The sequence below is a fragment of the Somniosus microcephalus genome, chromosome 6 (assembly GCF_052327205.1).
Source record: "Somniosus microcephalus isolate GS21.2 chromosome 6, FLI_Smic_1.0, whole genome shotgun sequence".
Classification (NCBI taxonomy): Eukaryota; Metazoa; Chordata; class Chondrichthyes; order Squaliformes; family Somniosidae; genus Somniosus; species Somniosus microcephalus.
This window is the reverse complement of record NC_140992.1, coordinates 48,913,627-48,937,363: the sequence shown is the minus strand read 5'-3', so window position 1 is coordinate 48,937,363 and position 23,737 is coordinate 48,913,627. Positions and strand designations below refer to the sequence as shown.

General features: G+C 42.6%; 1 protein-coding gene and 1 long non-coding RNA gene across 10 annotated transcripts in view; one reads left to right on the top strand and one right to left on the bottom strand.

The window, feature by feature from the left end:
- The window catches only part of LOC147115693 (eukaryotic translation initiation factor 4 gamma 1-like), a 123,602-nt gene extending 113,894 nt beyond the window's left edge, over positions 1-9,708 (bottom strand). For 6 of the 9 annotated variants that reach the window (XM_085990161.1, XM_085990168.1, XM_085990160.1 and 3 more), the window contains exons 1-2: positions 9,520-9,708; positions 9,308-9,380 (exon numbers count right to left, since the gene is read on the bottom strand). The gene's annotated coding sequence lies outside the window, so the exon portion shown is untranslated. Of the gene's footprint in view, positions 1-7,874; positions 7,896-8,448; positions 8,779-9,307; positions 9,381-9,519 lie in introns of those variants that run through there. The other 3 variants (XM_085990170.1, XM_085990164.1, XM_085990165.1) reach the window with 3 other exon arrangements.
- LOC147115692 (uncharacterized) overlaps positions 1-23,737 on the top strand; it is an 89,196-nt gene that overhangs the window by 2,068 nt on the left and 63,391 nt on the right. The gene's annotated exons all lie outside the window — the stretch shown is intronic.

Sequence of the window (23,737 nt, the reverse complement as noted above, 5' to 3'; positions counted from 1 at the left end):
AACTCCACCTACAGTGTACCTCTTCAGATTTGGTCTTTTTTGGAAGTATCAACAAAGGGCTCCAAGTGAGTAACTAATCAGGTATCTGTCTGCATTTCTACAACAGCTGTTAGAAGAGAAAGTCCACTGTAGGGGTAAGTTGGGAAAACCGCTTGGGATCCAGCTACCAGGGCCTAGAATCCCAGAAGCAACATTTTCTTTTTCCCATTTACTAGCAACTGGAACCTACAGGCATACAATTTGAAACACAACTTAAACAAAAAACAGAACAAAACCCAAACAGTTGATGACAAAGGGCCAGAGGCAATCCTTAGTCTACTAATACAGGTGACTGGCCATTACTACTTAAAACAGATGCAACAAGAAGCTGTGACCAATTTAATTAATAAAGGTGCAGCTGTCAAATAATAACAGTAAGCACGTCAACCTTTTTTGCATTTCAACTGTGCAGGTTGATTCAGAACCCTTAGAAATGGTGGAGGAGGAAGAGAACATATGAAAACATCAGACAAGAAAATATCAGGTGGTCTGTCTAGCCTGTCCCATACAATTGTGATGCCTTGTGCATCATGCCAAGAGACACCTTACCCCCGAAGTACCATCTAGTCTCCTGGCAGAGGCAAAAAACAGATCAAAAAACACTGGAAAATTCCTCTCCAATCCCTCTAGGCAATCAAAACTAGTCCAGCAGGAAACAGATCTTTTTCCGAGTGGCAGGCAGTGACTAGTGGGGTACCGCTGGGATCGGTGCTAGGACCCCAGCTATTCACAATATATATAGCAAATGCAGTATAATGTGGATAAATGCAAGGTTATCCACTTCGGTGGCAAAAACAGGAAGACAGATTATCTGAACGGCAATAGATTGGGAAAAGGGGAAGTGCAACGAGACCTGGGTGTCCTTGTGCACCAGTCGCTGAAGGTAAGCATGCAGGTGCAGCAGACGGTTAAGAAGGCAAGTAACATGTTGGCCTTCATAGCGAGAGGATTCGAGTACAGGAGCAAGGATGTCTTGCTGCAGTTGTACAGGGCCAAGGATGTCTTGCTGCAGTTGTACAGGGCCTTGGTGAGACCACACCTTGAGTATTGTGTGCAGTTTTGGTCACCTTATCTGAGGAAGGATGTTCTTGCCATGGCGAGTGTAGCGAAGATTCAGCAGATTGATACCTGGGATGGCAGGAATGACGTATGAGGAGAGATTGGGTCGATTAGGCTTATATTTCGCTAGAGTTTAGAAGAATGAGAGGGGATCTCATTGAAACTTATAAAATTCTAACAGGACTAGACAGACTAGATGCAGGAAGGATGTTCCCGATGGCAGGGGAATCCAGAACCAGGGGTCACAGTCTAAGGATAAGGGGTAAGCTATTTAGGACTGAGATGAGGAGGAATTTCTTCACCCAGAGAGTGGTGAACCTGTGGAATTCTCTACCACAGAAGGCAGTTGAGGCCAATTCATTAAATATATTCAAGAAGGAGTTAAATATATTTCTTAACGTTAAAGGGATCAAGGGATATAGGGAGAAAACAGGGACAGGGTACTGAATTTGGATGATCAGCCATGATCTCATTGAATGGCAGAGCAGGCTCGAGGGGCCGAATGGTCTACTCCTGCTCCTATCCTGCATCTGATTCACCATTTAAACAAAAAACTCAAAAAAGATAGTGTTTATGTCAATCAATTAAATATTTAAATAGAGCCCTCCAACTCAATGTCCTTGCCATATCTGAGCACTATTAAGTAGCCTTAGTCCCACTCCCTTGCTCTTTCCCCATAGCCCTGTAAATGTTTTCCCTTCAATATTTACCGTTTTGAATGATACTAGTGAATCTGCTTCCACCACCATTTCAGGCAATGCTTTCCAGATCGTAACAACTCGCTGTGCAAAAAATGTCGTCATGTCGCCTCTGGTTCTTTTCCCAATCACCTTAATCTGTGTCCTCTGGTTACCTTCTGCCACTGGAAACAGTTTCTCTTTATTTACTCTATCAAAACCACTCATGATTCTGAACATTTCTATCAAATCTTTTTAACCTTCGCTGCTCCAAGGAGAACAACCCCAGCTTCTCCAGTCTCTCCACATAACTGAAGTCCCTCATCCCTAATACCATTTTCGTAAATCTCTTCTACACCCTCTCCAAGGCCTTGACATCCTTCCTAAAGTGTGGTGCCCAGAATTGAACACAATACGCCATCTGAGGTCTAACCAGTGTTTTATAAAGGTTTAGAATAACTTCCTTGCTTTTGTACTCTATTCCTCTATTAATAAAGCCAAGGATCCCATATGTTTTAACAGCCTTCTCGACTTGTCCCATCACCTTCAAAGATTTGTTTATATACACCCCCAAGTCTCGCTCTTCCTGCACACCCTTTAAAATTGTATCACTTAGTTCATATTGCCTCTCCTCATTCTTCCTACTAAAATGAATCACTTCACACTTCTGTTAATTTTCATCTGCCATGTGCCTGCCCATTTCACCACTATGTCCTTCTGAAGTCTGTTACTATCCTCCTCATTGTTTGCTACATTTCTGAGTTTCGTATCATCTGCAAACTTTGAAATTATGCCATGTAAACCCAAGTTCGGATCATCATTAATATATTAAAAGAGCAGTGGCCCTAATACCAACCCCTGGGGAACACTACTGTATACTTCCTCCAGTCTGGAAAAACAACCATTCATCACTATTCTCTGCTTTCTGTCCCTTAATCATTGCAGCATCGATGCATTTTCTGGTAGATGCAACAGTTCTGGTACATTACAACAGTGACTACTTCAAAAGTACTTTATAGGCTGTAAAGCACTTTGAAACGTCCGGCGGTCATGAAAGGCGTTATATAAATGCAAGTTCTTTCAAAGGATTCCGGGAATAAACTGTTGTGATTATGTATTACAATCTTCACTCAAATGATTTACTGTTTATCCACTTCTCAGCCGCTCCCAGTAAAATAATTAAATATGATTACAGCATACCATAAGGGAAGACTGGAGAATATGCTTTGGCAAGGAATCTAGTTGTGTGTGTGGGGAGCTGAACATTGCTATTACCTGCACTAGAATCAAAGTCACAGAGTTGAATGGGGCTGAAGCATGCAGCAGTCCAATCAGTTGCACTTCCGGTCAGCTTCCTCACTACAGCAGGTAAATGTTTCTAAGCAGCAATCGCAGGAGTTCTAGAGCCCACCGGTGAGGGTGGGGGTGGTGTTTGAGGTGACTGAGGACGGCAGTGCTGCCAGAAAGGATTTAACAACAGGTAATCGCACTTTATCAAGGTGCGAACAGCTGCTTGAACTGGCCGAAATAATCGGTGTGCTCAATTGTAATTGACGTCATTGGTAAGACAAATGGTTAACACCATTTGCCCGATATAGGTGGCTGTCAAGGATAAGTGGGGACGGTGTAAATGGGGGGTGGGGACTCTACTGGTAAATACACAGTTTACGCTAAATGGTGCAAAATAATATGGTTATAATACATCAATCCAAGCATTTTACTGCAGGGATGTCCAATCTTTTAGCGTAGACCAGATCCTCGTGACACATCCGATTAAGGGTACAGAAACCATTTTGCGTCAATGCTAAAGCTGGGTTACAAAAGCACCCTAAACTGCTCTCTTCCTCTTCACTTATCTCTCACTTTGCTTACGATTACTTTTCTCCATTTCTCCAGTTTTTACCCATCTCTACAACTGTGGCCAGTGAAATGCAACAGCATCAGTTGGCACTACAGTTGCAGCATGGGATCCTAGTGAAGGTAGCATTTGCCAGGGTGGTCGAGGGGTTGGAGTTTATTCAGAAAGGCAACGTACATACATTCACAGCTTTAAGCTTTGACCCCGAATCAAGCAATTGCTCCAAGATGGGCCATCTTTCTGCCCACTTCCAATCCCAGTACAGACAAGCACAGTGACAAGAGCATGATTAACAAAAAGCACTCACCTCTGAAAAGCCCACCAGTGAAACAGATGATCTGCTGGTGGAACTCGAATTTTTTTAAAAAAATATAATTTGGACAGCAGGAGTGGACAGAATTGACATGATGTTCCCGTTCCCAGGCAACACTCCTTCCTCAATCTGGACTTACGGTATTTTGAGTTCTGGAGGTAGGTCCCAATTGAAGAAAGCTGCTAACAGTGGGAGCTACATGGCAACCTACTGCACTGAAATGTCTCACAAACATACTGACAATCAACTATTTGAACCAGTGCAAGAGATCAAACAGCAGAGCTTCAGGGGCCAGATAAGATCAAGAGGTGGGCCAGATTTGGTCTGCAGCCCAGACATAAAAGTTATACTGTGGTGTACTATTTTTAAAAGTACAAAAACCTTTATCCATCTGCAAAATTCCTGATTGGAAATACATCTAATCACACCAGGCAAGTGATTGCATCATATTTTCCCCATATTTAGTCCTCTAATATTTTATTCATCAAAATAAATCAGTTTGCCAAGGGTTGGGCATTCCAGAACCTGCAGCGTATAACCAACAGAAGTGAATTATCTGCTACCCAAAGCTTAGTACATAAATACACTGTTTGGTGAGGCACAATGACAGACTGGAAAATCTCCACCCATTTTTGCTGAATTAGCTGATCTTAGTCAGGGAATAAAAACCGACAAGTGACTTTTGGAGGATGGAGTAGAAAAGATCAGCTCGAGTCCCCACTCCTGATTACTATCCAGTGATCACTACCGCAGAGTTCAAATCGATGGATTTGGGGGGGTCAGGATAAAAATCAGGCTCAGCAACAATGCTCTGCACAGTTGATAATTCTGCTGAATGTTACAGTCTAGGTTCACACAAACACCAAATTAGGCAAGTTAATGGAGGGCTGTCAGTTTCCTTTTTTATTGAAACTCGGCATCTTGAGAATATTTTTTTAATTAAATTACAAGTTTGCTGACGTTTAATACTTTCACTGCACCACATTTTGCCAGTGCAGGAGTTAGCAGTTTGCTATCAAGACTTCTAGTCAGGTAGTCACCAATTTTAATCTTTTTAACAGTATTAAAGTTAACATGCACTTACTGGACAAGCTTCAACTAGAGCCACTAGATGGAGCACTTTATCTGGAAGAAAAATTTGCAGGCACAGTCCCACCCCTACAGAAACGCAAATCTTGTTGGCAGATCACTGACAGGCACTTGCAGCAGCTGTACGGTATGCAACTCAGATCATCCCACAACCCAGTGGAAACTACCTTTACACCGAGGAAAACAGACTCACGCAATGAAAAGGAAGCTCTGAGCCAAACAACAAAATTTAAAGTTCAGTATCTCTCTCTTTTATATTGCACCCTATCCATCCACAGCAAAAGCAATTTTTCCTACAAATCAAATTTATGACCAGTCCATATCAAATCTGACCATTTTAACTTTTCCACTGAGCAATGGTAAAATTCCATAATTAGCACATTCATATTTCTGACATACAAAATGGCTGAGTTTAGCCTATTTTCGAGTTTGAGCAAATTGTGCAAAGGAGACCCAATAGAGATATTCAAAATTATATGAGGTTTTGATACAGCAGGTGAGAAATTGTTTCCTTTGGCAAGTGGGTTGGTAACCAGAGGTCACAGATTTAAAATAATTGGCAAAAGAACTAGAGGGGAAATTTTCCTCAGAGGGTTGTTAAGATATGGAACGCACTACCCAAGAGTGGTGGAAACAGATTCCATAGGAACTTTCAACGGTAATTGGACATGTACTTGAAGAGGACTAATTTGCAGTGTTGTGGGGAAAAGGGTGGGACTAAATTGGACAGCTCTTTCAAAGAACTGGCAAAGGCATGATGGGCCAAATGGCCTCCTTCTGTCCTGTAAGATTCTATAATAGGTGTGGATTGACTGTGAACCTGATTTGGTTGTTACTTTTCACTCATTCAGCATATTAAAAGCTAGAAACACAAGCATTCAAAACAAAAGTGCAAGCCCACTTTTAAAGCTGTACCACCTAAAAACATAGAATTAGCAATTCTACGAACAATGCCCAATGAGAATGCAACTCACATTAAACTCAGGTTTTCAGAAGCCAACTCAACCGCGTAGGTCATATCAATGAAGCTTAGCTCAAACATGCCAAAATCTTGCGTCTAAATATAGTTACATTGAATTCGAATACACACAGTACAAAAAAAAACTAAAATAGCCTTGTACATAAGTAAGTTTATGCAATCCATCAGTAAAGCAATTCAGTCTACTGCAACAGGATACATTTGATACAAATATACACACCATGAATTTCTGCTAAATCTCAAAAATTAAAAAGCTACTGTCAATGCATTTAAAACTTTATGAAAGTTGAATCAAACACCACTAACTACACTTCGCCAAACCACTTAGCAACTGTGGTTGAATCACATAACCTTTCCTCAGCAAATTACCACAGGGCCCTTTACATTACTAGATTATGTTGCGGAGTAGCAAATCAAACTTATTCCACTAAGTTAAGACACGTATGCTTAATGGATTATTTATGTTACTAGACCCATGAAAGGCAATGGACTTTAGAAATGTTAAAACTTCAAGACGTCACATTCTACAATGTAATGCTTTCATAACAGCACTCAAAACTTGCCCAAGCTATGGGCAATCATGGAGACTTCTATCAAAACACATACTGTAAAGCCATCCAACTAATCAAGCTATGTGTTTAACAGATGACTTGTTTTACTCTCTTCCCATCCTTCCAAAAAAAGATATCTAGTGTACCAGACCAGAGCAATTGATAACAGCTGTACATTAGGTACACCTGACTTTTTATACTGCTCAAATATTTGGTAAATCATTTAGTCGGTCAGTCACATGTTTACACTGCCACATTAGGAAAAATCTGACTTTTTAATGCTTATTGGCATGGTGCAGGAGGCCCTTGTACATTAAACTTCACTGGAGAACATTTGACACAAATCTGAATAAAATCAGACCACAAATCAATAAGGAAGTTTTTTTCCTCCAAAATACAGTCACATTAAATGCAAACATCAACTGCATTTCAATATAGATTTACAAATTTCATAATCAATAATCTTAAACTAGCTAACCACCAAAAAATTCTATCTAGTTACTCCTTCAATCCTTCCCAGTCTAGAAATGGCTATTGGCATGTCCAAAATTATACAAATTACACTTCAACATATATAACTGATCAAACAGAAAAGGGGCCTTTAGTAATAATCTTATATCTAAAGCTATGATCAGTTAGTGCCATTACTCTACGAGACACAGAACATTCTCTCATGCAAGTGGTGCCAGACGATTATTAGACCTTACAGCCTGTTACTGCAGTGCAGAGAGAAAGCCACAAATTGTAATGAACACCAAAACCACACCCACTGCCAGGGAGCAGCACTGAGCCCATGTGGAACATGCCGATAAAAGTTAACAGGCCTATGTGCATGCAAAGAGATTTGCCGCATGCTTGCAAATTCATTTAATTTTGTAATATAAACGAACGGTGTTTTAAACCTCCGTATATTCGCACCGTTACATGCCCTTATGCAACAAAAAAAAGCTAATCAAACAGACCACAGCATTAATTTCAAACTTTCAAAAATCAAATATTTATAAACATGAATCGAAATGAGTACACGTTCAATCCGACGGCCATATCTTAATTTCTAATTTCCATCTTATAACTACTTCACTATATATTAAACATAATTCACTTTTTCCGCTATTTCAGTGCCATGGTCAAATTAGCCAAGAAAAAACTTGTACACTGGAGTCGTAGTGCCGAATTTAAATGCCTAATAACGAGGCCAAGCATTTCCTCTCATCGTTTTGGGCGAAACTTCACAACACAAGATGCCATAAAACAACTTTAGATCAGCAATGATGATCTGATTTTTGCTAGCAGTATTAAATTTACGCACACCGGCTCCTCGCTACGCACGGTCGAAATTAAGTGTAATTTCAGATGAACTCGATACAGCTTCTTCTCCCCATCACCTCCCCGGCCCCTCAAACTCATCTACAAGATTGCCCCACATTATAACTTCAACGTGGAGAGAGAGAGAAAAAAAATCGAGGATTTAAAAAAACAGGAATCGAACCGAGTACTTTCTAAATAAGTTCGCTGTGCACGACCTTAAAAAAAAAACTCTTGCTATTTTAAGTCTACCAACAAATTGCTGTTGCACGATCCGAGCAATACACCATTACGCCACTGTTCAAGGTTGCTGCTACTTGGCCTAATGCTTGCTAAACGCATTTCCCAAAAATGGTTAAAACTTTATTACACTTCCGCTTTAAAACCATGCCCTCACTTTAAAAAATCGGGTCACATGGCAATTCCACCCCCCCGGGTGCTGTATGCATATCTATATATAGTTAAAAAATTAAATTCTCATTTAATAGCAGCGATGAAGTGTATGATTTTTTTTGCAGTGTGAGCCGGCAGCAGTGTGTGTGTGTGTGTGTGTGTGTGTGGAGGTGACAGTGACTCACTGAGTTGCGCCATGCTCCTCAGACCCAAACCACCATCCGCACATGGTTCTTCTTTTACCGGCGTTTTTTTTTCCCTCCAGCACAAAACGTGTCAGTTCAGGCTCACGCTGCAAACGCAGTAACTCCCGACAGCCGCGCCACACACACACGAGAAGGGGGTGGCGATATATTAATATAAAAAGTACAGCTAACACCGACTGGAACACGGATCACCAGGCCCAGATCCCCCCACCCCCAGCCCGGGGAGAGAGAGGGGGGGTGTTACATTCCACTTTTACCAGCGCCACAACTCCCATATGGTCACATCCAAGGCGCAGGGGCCTGGCTGGCTGCAACTTGCACAAACAGTCTGAAACCTTAAGCCTGTCCACCTCCCTCCTCCCCTCTCACACACACACACACACACACACACACACACACCAACCCCCAGTAAACAGAAACTTAAACAGACAAGAGACTTTAGGAGAGCAGCTGGGGCCTCCTCTCCCTCTCTCTCTCCGGCATAGAGTGAGGGGCCAAGGCCGGGTGTGCGAGTATGGGGCCTGGGCCTGTGGGCCCCAACCGCTCCAACTCCCTCGCCCAGCTTTCGGGCAGAGAGGGCTGCAAGTCACACACGCGGCGGCGGATCTTTAAAGGAATCTTCTCCCGACGGGGAGGCGCCGGCGGCGGCGCTGCTCCTCTGCTCACTGCCCCGGAGCCGGCCGACCGGCCTGCGCTGCTCGCTCACCCACCTTCCTCCCCTTTGGCTTACAAAGAAAGCGGGCTCTTTCCACACTTGATCCCCCCTCTCCCTCTCTCTCTCCCGGGTATCCGACTCTCCGCGCGAATGTGATCAGAAACACGTCAGGGCGTCCCTTACCCTGGAAGGACTGGCTCCTCCTGAAGGTGTATTTTTTTTAATTTTTTTCCCCTTCTCCCCCTTTTCTTCTGTCCTGCGAATCACAAAAAATAAAAGAGTCAGGCCAAAGCTCAGAAGACAAGGCAGCCGCCGGCCGGGTCAGCAGCCGGTGGTTCCAGTCTCCATGGTCAGGATGGAGACGGATAATAAAACACGGTGCAGTAATGGCGTACCTTCCTCCTCAGTCCGCAAAGCCGGACGATCGGCTACTTTCGGAGATTTCCGCCTCTAGGGTTCCGGAAAGGAAGGCATAGGCACGTGACACCGCCAGGGAGCGGGGAGCAGCTACTCACTCCTGATCATAAATATTTATTGGTTGTTAGAAATATTCACATTATTCCAAATATTCATAGTGGCGCGGCGGAAATAACAGCATTTTTAAACACAGGCCCACTTTAAAACATCATCGATTTTTGCATTTAACAATTAATCAGCCTTCTCAAAAACATCCCAAAAGTACAGTGATTTACTTTGAAGTGCAGCCACTGCTGTGTCCACAAACACAGGAATACGGTCCCACAAGGAGCAAGGGAATGAAGAACACTTCATCTGCTCCTGCACAACTGTTAGCCAACGTGGAGAACTCCCAAAATAACCCACCAGGACAGGGAGACTCGGTTGAGCATCTCATCTAGCTGTCAGCCCAGATTATAACCTGTTCAAGTCTTACAGGAAGGCTTTGAACCCACAGCCTACAGACTCAGAGGTGAAAAGTGTTATCAGATGAGCTGAGCTCATATAAACAAATATAAATATAAATTTATGAAAGAGCTCAAAATGTATGTTATAACACAAAATGTAACAGCACAGAATATTTTAAAATACTGTATCATATATATCATTTTCTTAAAGTCTTGGGGCATGCACTATTTGTGAGCTAAGAGGGTGGGAAGGCAAACTGTTCCCATGTTGCTAGGAGGTGTGCAACACATGTGATGATTTCCCCCCTTCTCTATGGATAGGAAATAGCCCCAACCTTCCCTTCCCCTAATGATGCAGATGAGATTGGGAACGTGAAATGTGAGGATTTACAGGTGCAAGTCCACATACTACTATTTTATAAAACAGCACATTTGAGTATGGATGAGTGGAATTGCCATACAGGCAGCACTTTAGAATCATATATCTTGCAAAACGCATCAGAAAATATTTTCTTTTACAGTTCCATATTTCAGACAACTCAGTAACCTTTGTAGCAAAGCCTGCATGATACAATATAGCCATTATGTGCCATACAATAGTATCATACAAGCAAAGGGCCAAGTTATAAAGACACCATAACATACACATTTATGTTCAGTTTCTCAGTGAAGGGAGTATAATCAATTTATTATATCGGGGTATTACACTGAGTAGCTACTGTCTTTATTCACAGTGTACATACAGTCAATTCCTGCATAGAGCAAGTTCAACTTGCCAAGAAAAACCTTGCTTGTATTAGGAATTGTTCTTATCAGAAATTCACCTTTGCACTGTGATTGATTGATTGATCCCAGAATTGACATATCAGGTTATATTGCTTCTAAATGACACACTTCCCACTGGAGAAACCTACAGAACACATCATAATAATGTTCTAAAAGCTACAACACAATATACGGGTTAATTAGCAGCTAGATATCTCACTCTTTTCCATCACAGTCTGTACATTGGAACTGAAAAAGTTTTCCTGATAAGAGGAATGGTTTGTTCTTAACAAGAATTTAGTCTCATTAAACAAATGGGGAGTATTTACATATTTACATTATTTACAAGTTTCCTTATCCAAAGTGAAAATATTTTTAATTATGTCACAATTTACTGATCTGATGTCAGCAGCTTTCTCATGACATCATAAAGCAACTTAACTGCCTTCAGAGTTTAAATTTTAAAAAGTTAATACTTTTAAATAGTTGTTATTTATGCAAAATTTACACAGTTGTGTTTAGAGGAGATGTAATGAAAAGCACAAAATACAGTTTGGTGTAGTGTGGATCATCACAGCCCACTTCCAACATCATGAGTACTGATGTCATTCCCAGCAAAGAAATATAAAAGGATCACATGACACAGCCAACTATGTCATGATGAATATCTCCACCAGTGAGGCAGATGAGATAATAAATGAGTGGGTTATGATCACACTTGTGAGTGGGTGTGCTTATCATACCACACTGCTGTCTAGGGTATGTTCTTTTTTATAACAATTGTAGAATATTTTCAACTATAAAAGATGAATATTAATGAGCTTTTGTAGGTCAGGAAAAGCAGTTCTAGCTGCTTTATGATGTAATTTGTCATTCTGATGTCATAACAATAAAATAAGATTTATGCATCTAGGTTTTTCTCCACATAAATGTCAGCTGTGGCTCAGTTGGTAGAACTTTTGCCTCTGGGTCATGAGGTTGTGAGTTCAGGTCCCACTCCAGAGACTTGAGCACAAAAATCCAGGCTGACACTCCAGTGCAGTACTGAGGAAGTGCTGAACTGTCGGCGGTGTCGTGCTGTCTTTCGGATGAGATGTTAAACCAAGGCCTCATCTACCCTCTTGGGTGGATGTTAAAGATCCCATGACACTATACGAAGAAAGAGCAGCGGAGTTTTCCCCGGCATCCTGGCCAATATTTATCCCTCAACCAGCATCATAAAAAAAAGCAGTTTATCTGGTCAATATCACATTGCTGTTTGTGGGATCTTGCTGTTCCTCAAATGCTGCATTTGCTACATTACAACAGTGACGACACTTCTAAAGTACTTCGCTGGCTATAAGGCACTTTGAGACATCATGAAAGATGCAAGTCTTTCTTAAATCAGGGGATCACAACATGTGATAAGTATCTCCACAAGTTAAGCTGATTTGTCAAATTTTGTTTGATAACACTCCTGTGAAGCACCTTGGGACATTTTACTATGTTAAAGGCACTATATAAATGCAGGTTGTTGTTGTTGATTAACAGTCATACGTGGGTTACGATCTGTTTCATAGGTATCCACAAGTATTGTCATATACCACAGTTAGCCATGGCATATTTTATTTTTGATATTTTGGGAATGCTTTAACTGAAATAAATTAATTTTAAAAACTTAAAATTTTAATAATTGAGTGGGGTAAATTTTTAAACCAAAATAATTTAAACTGAGTTATGATGTTACTTTTCCATTGTAATATAGCACCAGAGGGAAAATGGTTTTATTTCGATTGATATTTCTGTAAACAAGAATTTTTTTCAATATTTCACTCCCTGTTTGTTAGGATTTCCCAATGGCTGAGCAAATTTAACCAATGAGTATCTGAACCTTACAGAACAGGAAGGTCCAAAATGCAATCACCACTCTGTGCTGAGTTAGCTGATCTCAGCAGGTGGTGGTGGTAGATGATATTACAATTGGCCACTGTGTGCCCAGCTTAGGCAAGGCAAAATTTGCCAGGATTCCTGCTCCTCGTAGCTGTCCAATGACCCACCCTGAAAGTGCATATATTTAGATGTGCTCAGTTGTGATGCCGTCCACAGTTAAATAGCCTGCTGACAATTACTGTCAACACCAGGGGTTTTGAAATGTTTCTGTGTCGGGGACCCTTTACAAATACCAACACACTCCCGAGTACTCCCCATCCTAACTTCCGAACTAGCAGCAGCTATCCAAAAAAAGTTAGCAACAGAAATAGTATGCTAGTAAGTTAAAAATACAGAAAAACATAGAATACAAAATTTTGAAGATCTTGTGCGTGTGGCAGCAGTATGCCTGACCCTAGACAGAAAGAAATTGGATGATCCCACAGACCCCTTGGAATCTCCTCATGACCTCAGTTTCATGCCATAAGTGTCAGCCTTGGCTCAGTGGTAGCACTCTTGTCTTTGAGTCAGAAGGTTGTAGATTCAACCCCATCCACTTTCAGAGACTGGAACATATCATCTAGGCTGATACTTCAGTGCAGTACTGAAGGAGTGAGGTGCTGTCTTTCAGATGTGATATTAAACCAAGGCCTTAGCTGTCCTTTCAGATGGTCATAAAAAATCTCATGGCACTCAGAAGTGGGAGTGCTACTACTGAGCCAAAGCTGACATGTATTGAAACATATTACTTCATATTTTCCTCTATCTGCCTATCCTGCTTAGTCTATCTATGCCCTCCTGTTGTATTTCACAATCCTCATCACAACTTGCCATAACCCCCCCACCCAATCAGTAAATTTCGGTATTATTCCCTCAATTCCTAAGCCCGCATTATTTATGCATATAGTAAATGAGAGCAACCTAACACACACCCCTGTGGAATACAACTTACCACATCTTTCAGTCCAAGAAACTTCCTTTTACCCCTAGGCTTTGCTTTCTACCCTTTAACAAGCATAGTCGCATTTTCCTCAATTCCATATGGCATTATCTTTGCCATTAATCTCTTATTTAGTACATTATCAAATGATGTTTGAAAATCTATATTAAGCATATCCAGGGCATTTATTTCATATATCTTTTCTGTTACTTAAAAAAATGTACATAAGATTACATAGGATATACAGTACACAAACAGCCCATTCGCCCCAGCTATTCACAATATATATCAATGATGATTTGGATGAGGGAACCAAATGTAATATTTCCAAATACAAAAGCAAGATACTGTGGATGCTGGAAATCTGAAAAATAAAAACAGAAAATGCTGGAAATACTCAGCAAGTCAGGCAGCATCTGTGGAGAGAGAAACAGAGTTAACGTTTCAGGTCGGTGATCCTTCGTCAGAACTGGAAAAAGCTGGAGATGGAACAGGTTTAAAAAGTTTGCTGACAACACAAAACTAGGTGGGATTGTGAGTTGTGAGGAGGATGCAAAGAGGCTTCAAGGCGATTTAGACAAGTTGAGTGAGTGGGCAAATACATGGCAGATGCAGTATAATGTGGATAAATGTGAAGTTATCCACTTCGGTAGGAAAAACAGAAAGGCAGTGTATTATTTAAATGGTAATAGATTGGGAAATGTTGATGTACAGAGGGACCTGGGTGTCCTTGTACACCAATCACTGAAAGTAAACATGCAGGTGCAGTAAGCAGTTAGGAAGGCAAATGGTATGTTGGCCTTCATTGCAGGAGGATTTGAGTACAAGAGCAAGGATGTCTTACTACAGTTATACAGGGCCTTGGTGAGACCACACCTGGAGTACTGTGTGTAGTTTTGGTCTCCTTACCTAAGAAAGGATATACTTGCCATAGAGGGAGTGCAGCGAAGGTTCACCAAACTGATTCCTGGGATGGCAGGACTGTCGTATGAGGAGAGATTGGGTCGACTAGGCCTGTATTCACTAGAGTTTAGAAGAATGAGAAGAGATCTCATTGAAACGTATAAAATTCTGACAGGGCTAGGCAGACTGGATGCAGGGAGGATGTTTCCCCTGGCTGGGGGTGGTCTAGAACAAGGGGTCACAGTCTCAGGATACGAGGTAGGACATTTAGGACTGAGATGAGGAGAAATTTCTTCACTCAGAGGGTGGTGAACCTGTGGAATTCTCTACCACAGAAGGCTGTGGAGGCCAATTCACTGAATATATTTAAGAAGGAGATAGATAGATTTCTAGATGCAAAAGGTGTCAAGGGGTATGGGGAGAGAGCGGGAATGTGGTATTGAGATAGAGGATCAGCCATGATCATATTGAATGGCGGAGCAGGCTTGAAGGGCCGAATGGCCTACTCCTGCTCCTATTTTTCTATGTTCTATGTTTCTAACCAGTCCACGCCAGCGTTTATGCTCTACTCGAGCATCCTTCCATCTTTCCTCATCTAACTCTATCAGCATAACCCTCTATACTCTTCTTCCTCTTCTAGCCTCTCTTTAAATGTATCTATACTGTTCACTTCAACCACTCCCTGTGGTAGCAAGTTCCACATTCTCACCACTGTCTGGGTAAAAAAGTTTCTTCTGAATTCCCTATTTAATTTCTTGGTGATTATATTATATTGATAACCTCTAGTTTTGCTCTTCCCCACAAGTTAAAACACTCTCTCTGTGTCTACTCTATCAAAACCTTTCATAATTTTAAAGACCTCTATTAAGTTACCCCTCAGCCTTCTCTTTTCATCATTTCCTGATATGATTCTCTATGGTTAGTCATGCATGAGATGGTTTTTAGCAATCCATGTTGGCTGGCCCTGATTAACTAATGTTTTTCCAAGTGGTTAATAATTTCATCCACTATTATACACTCTAGTAACTTACTGATATACCTATCAATTCGTCCAATAAAAAGCGACGAGTTAGGAACGTAACTAAAGGTTTTTATTGACTAAATAACAGAGCCCACCCTCGTGGGTGATCGGGTCCAACAAGGAGGAATACCAGCCAGTCGACTACCTTTATACCTGGACAGGTAGGTGGAGCCATGGGCGGAGTCGGAGGTGGTCAGCCCAGGTATAACAGCGCGACAAGAGGCGACCTCGTATAGTGATACAACAGTGAGAACAGTGAGAACAATACAACAGTGATAACTATAGTGTAACGATAGTGAACGATAAAAGTGGTTTACCACACTTACTAACAACTGAAGTAAGACTAACTGGTCTATAATTTCCCGGCCTACCTCAGTCTCCTTTTTTTGCACCCCTCAGTCCTCTAGCACAATTTATACTGTCGACAGAATTCTGGAAAATTATAGTATCTTCCCTCTGTACCTAAAATGTAAATCATCAGGTCCTGGTGATTTGTCTGATTAAATTTGAGTAACCTCTTTAATACCATTTCTCTTTAAATAATAATTTCTACCAACTATTCAAAACCCACCTCAAGTGGTTCTATAATCCCAATATCCCAGTAAAATCTGAGGCAAAGTACTTATTCAGTATTGTATCCCTACTATATCTTCGTTCTCCATTACAATCTTGCCTTCTTCATTTATATAAGGAACAAGATGATTTTGGATTTGTATATAATTTGTGAAAAACATGTCCTAGTATATATTGACAGGTAGTGTACTATAGATGGGTTTAGCTTGGTTAATGCATATAATATTAGTAGAATCCAATTTTAGATTCCACTGGGCAATGTGGAAACATTTTCTATATTTCTATGGCTATGGTATCATCAGCTTTGAAAAGTATGGTACCCTATAGTTTATGATACAAGCCTAGCAACCCAGAGATTGTGAGTTCAAAACCCACCATTGCAAGTTATGAAATTGTATCCAATAAATCTAGTAATTTGTGGGTTTGCACCAGGAAAGCATCTGAATTGTAAAAACTCAACTGGCCGTTCTGACCTACATTTAACTCTAGTCTCACACACACACTAATTGACTCTTAATGCCTGAAGTGACTCTGACTCTGAAGTGGCCAAAACATCTGGCAGTTGTAAACTCATTCACCACAATGTTCAATAACTGATTGGCAACAGCCCAGGCATTGCCTCAGACAGTCTTAGCCCCGTCAACATCTGGGGCTGGTGCTCAAGGTAAGAACGCCGTCCCTCAGACTAGTCAAGAAACAGGCTGACATAGTCGTGCTCACAAAAATCCCATGAAATCTCATATCTTCAGGTTAATCAAAGTCAAGGAAATCTCCTGCTGATCACCATCTACTGACCCACTGCATTACAATGTTCCAACGTGCTTTATAGTGAATGAAGTGTAGTCACTGTTTTAATGTAGACAAACACAGCTGCCAATTGTCACACAGCAAGTTCTCACAAACAGCAATGAGATACATGTGTTTAAAATGATAAAGGGATTTGATAGGTTAGATAGAGATAAACTATTTCCTCTGGTGGGGGAATTCAGATCAAGAGGGTATAATATTAAAATTAGAATTAGGCTGTAATGTATATACCTTTAAGGGGGGAACTATGTTTTACAGCTCATGTATACTGCAGTACCGGCAGTGACCACACCTGTATATAGCACTGAGTAGTAATCTGTACAGATCAGTTGCAGTGTGAGCCACGTTGAGTAAACACCTGTTGTACCGTTCTCCGCAGTCTGTGTCTTATTATACACGTATGCAACATTGGCGACGAGGCAGGTTCGAACCTACCTGCAACTCTGCATCACCTCCCGGGGATTCGTTCCTGGAGATCAGTGGATTGGAGGTCAAGGCCAGAGACTCGGGCGTCGACCACGGGCAACCGCCCAGTCATCCAGCAGAGACTCGAGAATTGCGGGGGAGGCTGTCGAGAGCCAGGCTTGGCTTTCCAGTCGAGGTGGTCCAGCGAAACGGGCTGGCAACAGGTAGTGCGCAGACCCTTCCCGGACAGCGGCGGGCTAGAGCCCGACCGAGCGGCACAGCAAAGGGCCGAGCAGCGTCGACGGGGGAGAGAGAGAGAGGGCAGAGCGCACAGGGCGCAGCCGGTGTTCAGGGGCCGAGCAGTGTCGGAGAGAGGGAGAGAGAGATGTGCAGAAACCCGCGAGGCGCCACCATTGCCACGAGGACCGCCGAGAGCGGCGTTGGCAGCAGCGCAGGAGAAGCGCGCAAAACCTACAGGGCGCCGCCATTGCCACGAGAACCGCCGGGAGCGGCGTTGGCAGCAGCGGGGGAGAAAGGAAAGCGCGGGAAAAGCCATTTTAAGCCATTGGGAGACGCCATTTTAAACCACACCCAAAATGCCGAAGAGTGGCAGTATCACCGCATTTGACAATGAAGTCGAAGATTGGACTACATATGTCGAACGAATAGAGGTGTACTGCAAGGCAAATGAGGTGTCAGATGACAAGAAAGCGTCGGTATTGTTAAATTTAATGGGTGCAAAGACGTATGGTTTATTACAAAACCTAGTAACCCCAACGAAGCCAATGGAAAAGAGTTTTGAAGACATAGTAACGATACTAAAGGAACATTTAAACCCCACACCGCTGCTGATAGCAGAAAGATTCAAGTTTCACAAACGGAACCAGCATAAGGATGAAAGCAATGCTGTGCAGAACTGCGCAAACTATCGAAACACTGCCAGTTTGGAGCGGGACTGGCAGATACCTTAAGGGACAAGTTTGTGTGTGGGCTTCAAAGTGAAGGAACCCAGAAACGGCTTTTATCTGAAAAGGACCTTACGCTGGAAAAGGCTTTCAGCATTGCGGTATCATATGAAGCAGCAGCACGGGGCGCTGCAGAGATACAACAGAGACCGCAAGAATATGGCACAAGCGAAATGTCATGCAGAACAGAGAAGTGCTATCGCTGCGGCAGAACAACACATGATTGCTGGTTCAAAGACAAAGTGTGCAGACAGTGTGGAAAAGTAGGACACATAGCACGAGTCTGCAGGTCGGGAAAGAAAACCAGCAATAAGAAACCTATCAAAGGAAAGTACCAGAAGGTACATAAGATGACGGAGAATAGTTCAGACGAACAAAAGAGTGATAACGACTCCGAAAGCAGGGAACTGAGTTGTCTGAAACTACATAATGTGATCACAACGGAGGATCACCGAACCATTTGGGTCACTCTCAAGTTAGCAGGAGTCCAAGTAAAGATGGAATTGGACACAGGATCAGCCCTAACAGTCATAAACCGACGGGACTACGAGCGGCTATTCTCACACATACCCTTGAGAGACACAAAAATTATTTTGAAGACATACACGGGGCAAAAAGTCTACCCCAAAGGAAAAATAAGGGTGACCGTTATATATAACGGTAAGGAAACACCAAAACTAGACCTGTATGTATTGCAAGATGGAGGACCACCATTACTGGGACGTGAATGGATCCGGAAAATACAACTGGATTGGCATTCCATACAGGCACTGACTGTGGCTGACAAAAAGGATGACGACGTCACACCTGGGTGACTGTCAAAGATCCTAACTGACGCGAAAGAAGTGTTCCAGCAAGGACTCGGAATACTAAAAGGCATGACAGCGACGATTAAAATTGAAGAAAACGCAAGCCCAAAATTTTTTAAGGCCACACCGGTACCTTATGCGATCCACCCAGCCGTTGAAGCAGAGCTGGAGAGTCTGGAACGTTCAGGTGTACTGTCCAAGGTAGACTGGAGCGAGTGGGCTACACCCATCGTCCCTGTGATGAAAAAGTCGTTGAGCAGCACGCCTGGGGAACCAAGGAAGGTTCGCATCTGTGGGGACTTTAAGGTAACAGTGAACTCGGTCCTTCACACCGTACAATATCCACTTCCGTGGATTGAAGATATTTTCGCCTCGCAATCTGGAGGGAAACGCTTCACTAAGATTGATCTGGCCCAGGCGTATCTGCAAATGGAGGTAGAAGAAGCATCAAAAAAATACCTCACAATCAACACCCATAAAGGTCTCTACCAATACAACCAGCTGGTATTCGGGGTAGCATCAGCTTCGGCTATTTGGCAGAGGGCAATGGAACAAGTCCTGCAAGGGATCCCAGGGACCCAGTGTTATTTGGACGACATCCTGGTCACGGGCGAAAATGACAGTGATCACCTTGCCAACCTGGAGCAGGTGCTCACTAGATTGCAGGAATATGGGCTCCGAGCTAACCGCCCCAAATGCAAGTTTTTTAGAAAACAGATCTCGTATTGTGGCCACGTTATCGATAAAGAGGGGTTACATAAGTCCCCAGAGAAGATTGAGGCAGTAGTCAAGGCTCCAGCACCGGAAAATGTGTCACAACTGAGGTCGTTCCTCGGGCTGGTAAACTACTACCATAAGTTCTTGCCAAATTTGTCTACAATACTACACCCACTGAATACCCTACTGCAAACTGGGGTGCCATGGAAGTGGAGTGACGAATGTAGACGAGCTTTCCAGAAGAGCAAAACACTAATCACATCGAAAGAGGTATTGGCCCATTACAACCCAGCATTACCAATTCGGTTGGCATGTGATGCGTCACCCTACGGCATTGGAGCGGTGCTGTCGCACAAATTCTCGGACAGCTCAGAGAGGCCAATAGCCTTTGCGTCACGATCACTAACCTCAGCCGAGCGTAACTACGCCCAGATTGACAGGGAGGCCCTCAGCCTAGTGTGGGGAGTGAAAAAGATCAATCACTATCTGCACAGGCAGAAATTCACCTTGCTGACTGATCACCAGCCTCTTGTCTCCATTTTTAATCCGAAGAAGGGCGTTCCGGTGATGACTGTGCAATGACTACAAAGATGGTCACTTTTTCTAGGGGCGCACCACTATGAGATTGAATATAAGGGCACGAAACAGCATGGAAATGCTGATGGGCTATCACGCCTGCCACTGCCTACTGTGGCGGAAGCACCAGCAGTGGATCTTGTCGAAATATTCCATTCGACTATAGTTGAATACCTACCGGTAACTAACGCTTGTATCAAAAAGGAAACCCGAAATGACCCGACACTGTCTCGGGTATATGATTTGACGGTGAAGGGATGGCCAGCACATGGCGACTCACTGTTGCCAGCATTCTCGACAAGGAGAGAACAGCTGTCAGTGTGCCGGGGGACCTTGATGTGTGGATCCCGAGTGGTAATTCCACCCAAGTTAAGGGATAGAGTGCTCAATGAGCTTCATGAGGGTCATCTGGGAGGGGTAAAAATGAAAAGCCTAGCCAGGGCTTATGTGTGGTGGCCGGGAATCGATAAACAAATCGAGGACCTGACCAAGAGCTGCTCAGGATGCCAGAAAGTCCAAAATGCACCACCACAGGCCCCTCTACACCCATGGGAGTGGCCCTCATCTCCATGGCAACGGGTGCATATTGATTTTGCTGGTCCATTCATGGACTCAATGGCCCTGAAATTAGATCGGGGGCTTGCCGCGCGTGCAAGCCCCCGATCTGCACTCACCCCGCGCGCCGACATCTGAAGCCCGGGCCTGCTTGCATTTCCTTTCACAGGCCCGGTTCAGCTGTCGGCACGCTGTGCTAACCTGATCCAGCGGCATAGTTAGTGCGATGTGCCGGCTGGGATCAGGTGAGCACTGTGCAGCCAATCAGGGGAGGGGAAACTCATTCATCAGTTTGACAGTAAGAGCTGTCAAACTCATGAAAACTACGGGGGCCCAAAACACTATTTAAACTTTAAATTAAAAATTAAAAAACATCCCAATCATTAAATTAAGTATAAATAAGTTTAAAAAAATAATTTAAACAATAATATTTTTTTTTGAAAAAAATAAATTTTTAAAAAAAGGGTCTAAAACTAAACTTACCTTATTGTAGATTCTTTAAAATAATAAACCTGTGGGAAAAAAAATTCTAAATTGCACTAAAACACCACTTACCTGTAAAAATAAATACTTACGTGTGCTTTGTACAAGCGTAAAGACCGGAGGCCTTTACACATGCGCAAATCCCCCAAAACAGAGGAAATCCAAGACGCACGTGCTACCCCCTACAGCACACGCGCTAGCCTCTTCACCTCTTGGGTTAGAGGAGAGGAAATGCCGGTTTTCAGCGCATGCGCTGTGCATGCTGAAAACCGGCATTTCCTTTTACAGCTCATGTATACTGTAGTACCGGCAGTGACCACACCTGTATATAGCACTGAGTAGTAATCTGTACAGGCAGTTGCAGTGTGAGCCACGTTGAGTAAACACCTGTTGTACCGTTCTCCGCAGTCTGTGTCTTATTATACATGGATGCAACAAGATCTCTAGCCAGAACTAAAAACTTAAGAAATCGGAGCAGTTTTTACACATAATTACACTATAGAATTATTTCAAGTTGTAGTCATTGCTTGGGGGTCAGCAAACAAAAGTAGAAGTACAACAGCTCTCGCATCTTTGAGGTGGTGTTAATGTCTAGTTATTCCCATCGTCCCTTGAGATATAGAAGGATAAAGAATCTTCTGTGGTCTTATTCATACTTAGTAGGAGGAAATGTTACAACAAATACAGCTAAAAAAAGTAACAGGACAAAATGGCAAGCAGGTGTGCGCGACGCGCGTCACTAATGGTGGGACGACTGAATAGTAGGGATATCAGTGTTATCACAAAAGTAGGTGCCGCCATTATGCTTCAGGCATTAACCTCTTAAGTGTTGCCAATGTCATCAAAGTTATCATAACAATAGGAAATAGGTGTGAGTAAGAGGAATTGTATATAATATATTAAAAAATCTTGCATCTGCCTCCACTTTCTGTCGACAAAACCTACTCATGTTGTATTGTTTTTGTCAACCCTTGCTAGTTAGAATGGTGCCCATTAATCTGAAATCAAATAGATCAGCTCCCTAAATAATTAACTCATTTTAATAAAGGTGAATAATTTGTGTTAATATGGAGGCAATATGTGGCAATATATCGTTTAAATTGAACACTTAATTGTAAATTTTTTTCATGATGTGTCACATTCCATATGGGCAACAGAAAGGATCACACTCATTATGGATACTGCAGTTCTATAGTAATAGCTTAATATGATGGGAATAGTATTTAGCTTCAGGAAGCACTTCCTGTTAAGTCTGTGAATTGTTCAAGTAATTAATACTCAGACTTAATCAGTAACAATAAAACAGGTCTTTACTGGTTGGAGGTAGGGACTACACTGAATACAAGATTACTGCACAGTGCTTATATACCGGTGTGTTCACCCCCGGTATTACGTCTACAGCAGCCTGAGAAAGTAGTACATCTCTTAAGGTGGAACAGGCTTAAGCTCTCTTAAGGTGGAACAGGTTACATACACAACACTCCTCCCTTCTTAGCTTTATAGTCACCCCCCCCATTTAACATAACGTAATAACATATATACATATATAACTTCATGTTTAACGTAACATATCACAGATTCAGTCTCTGCGGAAAACAGTTCACAGATTCAATCTCTGTGGTGTAGTCGGTTCACGTTACTCATTCAATAGTCCTTTCATGGATTTAACAGCTTGAACTTCCGAACTGATTTGGCTCCGTTCGGAGGGACCACGTGTGTGATCTGGTAGAGGTGATAATGGTTCAGATGGGTCATCTTCTGTTTTTACTTTTCCTTTTCTGCTTCTTGGAGACTCTCTGGGCTCCATTGTCAGCTGCCACAGCTGCCAGCTGCATGCGCAGTTCCTCCTTCTCTTCCTCCTTTTTTCGTAGTAGAGCCACCTTCTCCCGATGTTCCGTAGACTTTCGGTGCTCCTCCATGATTTCTGTATGGTGGGAGTCGAAGTTACAAGTTGGGCAGGACAGGACATAGTAATATTCGGAGTCGTCCGACAGGTCAGCGAGAGGGTCGTCTATTTCCTCCATACCCAGCTGGACGTTAGCCAGCTCTTGTTCCAAATCCAGACATCTTTCCTGAAGAGACTTCTTCATGTGTACCTCTGCATCCAGCTTTTTCTGGGCTTTCAGCAAGTCGTTTACTAGTGACCTCATTTGTGATTTTAATACTTCAACTTCCTTTGGAGATTGATTGATCGGACTATGCAATCCCTCTACCGGAGCAGCTGTTTCAGCGGTCTGTTGTTCTACATTGACATGAGTCAGCGTACTTTTGGCATCCAATGGCTGCTCTGTTGCAGTCGTTTCAGTCTGTGTCGTCACATCAG